Raw genomic sequence first — 4,929 nt, forward strand, 5'->3', positions numbered from 1 at the left:
TGTTTACAACTCAAGGATCTCTCTCTGCATCCATGGAGAGGAAGCGTAAAAAGCTTCTCTCAATGCAGAGTCAAACAAAGCCCCCACAGTCAAACTCTAAGTTTGGTGTTGGGAGGCCACAACCAAACTCTAAGTTTGGTGTCAAACCCCCATATCCAAACTTTAAGTTTGGTGTTGGGAGGTCTCAACAAAGCTCTGCACATCTGTGAGGCTCCATGAGAGCCCACTGTCAAGCTATTGACATTAAAGAAGCGCTTGTTGGGAAGCAACCCAATTTTTATTTAATTATATTTTTATTAGTTATATGTTTTTATAGGAACATGATCATGTGGAGTCACAAAATAAATCAAAAATTTGAGAACGGAATCAAAAACAGCAGAAGAAAAATCATACCCTGGAGGAAGACCTTACTGGCGTTTAAACGCCAGTAAGAAGCATGTTTTGGACGTTCAACGCCAGAACAGAGCATGGTTCTGGCGCTGAACACCAGAAATGCACCCTGGAGAAGAGCTGGCGCTGAACGCCCAGAACAAGCATGGTTCTGGCGTTCAACGCCAGAAATGGGCAACAAATGGGCGTTCAACGCCCAGAACAAGCACCAATCTGGCGCTGAACCCCCAGAGTTGTGTGCAAGGGCATTTTGCATGCCTAATTTGGTGCAAGGTTGTAAATCCTTGAACACCTCAGGATCTGTGGACCCCACAGGATCACCTCAGGATCTGTGGACCCCACAGGATCCCCACCTACCTCCACTCACTTCTTCTCATCCCTCTTTCACAGAATCCCATATACACTCTTCCCCAAAACCCTTCATCAATCACCTCAATCTCTCTTCCCCATCACCTCTTCACCACTCACATCCATCCACTCTTCCCCATAAACCTACCTCATAAACACCACCTACCTTCAAAATTCAAAATCAATTTCCCACCCAAACCCACCCTATATGGCCGAAACCTTAACCCCCCTCCTTCCCTATATATAGCCCTCCATTACTCCTCATTTTCACACAACACACACCTCTCTTCCCTTTCTTGGCCGAAACACAACCCCTTCTCCCTCTCCTCTATTTCTTCTTCTTCTTCATCTATTCTTTCTTTTCTTGCTCGAGGGCGAGCAAAATTCTATGTTTGGTGTGGTAAAAGCATAAGCTTTTTGTTTTTGCATTACCATTGATGGCACCCAAGACCGGAGAATCCTCTAGAAAAGGGAAAGGGGAGACAAAAGCTTCCACCTCCGAGTCATGGGAGATGGAAAGATTCATCTCCAAAGCTTATCAAGACCACTTCTATGATGTTGTGGCCAAGAAGAAGGTGATCCCCGAGGTCCCTTTCAAACTCAAGAAAAATGAGTATCCGGAGATCCGACATGAAATCCAAAGAAGAGGCTGGGAAGTTCTAACAAACCCCATCCAACAAGTCGGCATCCTAATGGTTCAAGAGTTCTATGCCAATTCATGGATCACTAGGAACCATGATCAAAATAAGAACCCAAATCCAAAGAACTATGTTACAATAGTTCGGGGGAAATACTTAGATTTTAGTCCGGAGAATGTGAGGTTGGCGTTTAACTTGCCTATGATGCAAGAAGATGCACGCCCCTACACTAGAAGGGTCAACTTTAATCAAAGGTTGGACCAAGTCCTCATGGACATATGTGTGGAAGGAGCTCAATGGAAGATTGACTCCAAAGGCAAGCAGGTTCAACTAAGAAGACTGGACCTCAAGCCTGTAGCTAGAGGATGGCTGGAATTCATCCAACGCTCCATCATCCCCACTAGCAACCGATCTGAAGTTACTGTGGATCGGGCCATCATGATCCATAGCATCATGATTGGAGAGGAAGTAGAAGTTCATGAAGTCATCTCCCTTGATATCTACAAAATAGCCGAAAAGTCCTCCCCCATGGCAAGGCTAGCTTTTTCTCATCTTATTTGCCATCTATGTTACTCAGTTGGAGCTTTCATAGAAGGAGATATTCCCATTGAGGAAGAGAAGCCCATCACTAAGAAAAAGATGGAGCAAGCAAGAGAGCCCATTCATGGAGCTCAAGAGGCGCATGAAGCTCATCACCATGAGATCCCGGAGATGCCTCTAATGCATTTCCCTCCACAAAACTATTGGGAGCAAATCAACAACTCCCTAGGAGAATTAAGTTCCAACATGAGACAATTAAGGGTGGAACATCAAGAGCACTCCATCATCCTTTATGAAATAAGAGAAGATCAAAAAGCAATGAGGGAGGAGCAACAAAGACAAGGAAGAGACATAGAAGAGCTCAAGGACATCATTGGTTCCTCAAGAAGAAAACGCCACCATCACTAAGGTGGACTCATTCCTTGTTCTCACTTTCTATTTTTCATTTTCTATGTTAAGTGCTTATCTATGTTTGTGTCTTCATCACATGATCATTAGTAGTTAGTAAATATGTCTTAAAGTTATGAATATCCTATGAATCCATCACCTCTCTTAAATGAAAACTGTTTTGATTCAAAAGAACAAGAAGTACATGAGTTTTGACTTTATCCTTGAACTTAGTTTAATTATATTGATGTGGTGACAATGCTTCTTGTTTTCTGAATGAATGCTTGAACAGTGCATATGTCTTTTGAAGTTGTTGTTTAAGAATGTTAAATATGTTGGCTCTTGAAAGAATGATGATAAGGAGACATGTTATTTGATAATCTGAAAAATCATAAAAATGATTCTTGAAGCAAGAAAAAGCAGCAAAGAACAAAGCTTGCAGAAAAAAAATAGCGAAAAAAATAGAAAGAAAAAAAGAAAAAGCAACCAGAAAAAGCCAAAAGCTCTTAAAACCAAGAGGCAAGAGTAAAAAGCCAGTAAACCTTAAAACCAAAAGGCAAGGGCAATAAAAAGGATCCCAAGGCTTTTAGCATCAGTGGATAGGAGGGCCTAAAGGAATAAAATCCTGGTCTAAGCGGCTAAACCAAGCTGTCCCTAACCATGTGCTTGTGGCGTGAAGGTGTCAAGTGAAAACTTGAGACTGAGCGGTTAAAGTCAAGGTCCAAAGCAAATAAGAAAAAGAGTGTACTTAAGAACCCTGGACACCTCTAATTGGGGACTTTAGCAAAGCTAAGTCACAATCTGAAAAGGTTCACCCAATTATGTGTCTGTGGCATTTATGTATCCGGTGGTAATACTGGAAAACAAAGTGCTTAGGGCCACGGCCAAGACTCATAAAGTAGCTGTGTTCAAGAATCAACATACTGAACTAGGAGAATCAATAACACTATCTGAACTCTGAGTTCCTATAGATTGCAATCATTCTGAACTTCAATGGATAAAGTGAGATGCCAAAACTATTCAAGAGGCAAAAAGCTACAAGTCTCGCTCATCTGATTGGAGCTATGTTTCATTGATAGTTTGGAATTTATAGTATATTCTCTTCTTTTTATCCTAATTGATTTTCAGTTGCTTGGGGACAAGCAACAATTTAAGTTTGGTGTTGTGATGAGCGGATAATTTATATGCTTTTTGGCATTGTTTTTAGTATGTTTTTAGTAGAATCTAGTTACTTTTAGGGATGTTTTCATTAGTTTTTATGTTAAATTCACATTTATGGACTTTACTATGAGTTTGTGTGTTTTTCTGTGATTTCAGGTATTTTCTGGCTGAAATTGAGGGACTTGAGCAAAAATCAGATTCAGAGGTTGAAGAAGGACTGCTGATGCTGTTGGATTCTGACCTCCCTACACTCAAAGTAGATTTTCTGGAGCTACAGAACTCAAAATGGCGTACTTCTAATTGTGTTGGAAAGTAGACATCCAGGGTTTTCCAGCAATGTTTAATAGTCCATACTTTGAACGAGTTTAGATGACGTAAAAGGGCATTGAACGCCAGTTCTACGCTGCTGTCTGGAGTTAAACGCCAGAAACAAGTCAAAAACCAGAGTTGAATGCTAGAAATACGTTACAACCTGGCGTTCAACTCCAGAAAGAGCCTCTGCACATGTAACATTCAAGCTCAGCCCAAGCACACACCAAGTGGGCCCCGGAAGTGGATTTATGCATCAATTACTTACTTCTGTAAACCCTAGTAGCTAGTTTATTATAAATAGAACTTTTTATTATTGTATTAGACATCCTGAGTTTTATCTTCGGATCATAGAGTCTTGGTTACTCCGGTTCCCCTCAGGGGCCGAGACCAATGAACTCCATTTTCACTTATGTATTTTCAACGGTAGAGTTTCTACACTCCATAGATTAAGGTGTGGAGCTCTGCTGTTCCTCAAAGATTAATGCAAAGTACTACTGTTTTCTATTCAATTCAACTTATTCCGCTTCTAAGATATTCATTCGCACTTCAACCTGAATGTGATGAACGTGACAATCATCATCATTCCCCATGAACGCGTGCCTGACAACCACTTCCGTTCTACCTTCGATTGAATGATTATCTCTTAGATCTCTTAATCAGAATCTTCGTTGTGTAAGCTAGATTGATGGCGGCATTCATGAGAATCCGGAGAGTATAAACCTTGTCTGTGGTATTCCGAGTAGGATTCTGGGATTGAATGGCTGTGACGAGCTTCAAACTCGCGAGTGCTGGGCGTAGTGACAGACGCAAAAGGAGGGTGAATCCTATTCCAGCATGATCGAGAACCTCAGATGATTAGCCGTGCTATGACAGAGCATTTAGACCATTTTCACAAGAGGAGGGGATGTAACTATTGACAACGGTGATGCCCTTGCATAAAGCCAACCATGGAAAGGAGTAAGACTGATTGGATGAAGACAGCGGGAAAGCAGAGATTCAAAGGAACGAAAGCATCTCTACCGCTTATCTGAAATTCTCACCAATGAATTACATAAGTGTTTCTATCCCTATTTTCTGTTTAATTAGTATTATTTTCGAAAACTCCATAATCAATTATTATCCGCCTGACTGAGATTTACAAGGTGACCATAGC

The sequence above is a fragment of the Arachis hypogaea genome, chromosome 16 (assembly GCF_003086295.3).
Source record: "Arachis hypogaea cultivar Tifrunner chromosome 16, arahy.Tifrunner.gnm2.J5K5, whole genome shotgun sequence".
Lineage (NCBI taxonomy): Eukaryota > Viridiplantae > Streptophyta > Magnoliopsida > Fabales > Fabaceae > Arachis > Arachis hypogaea.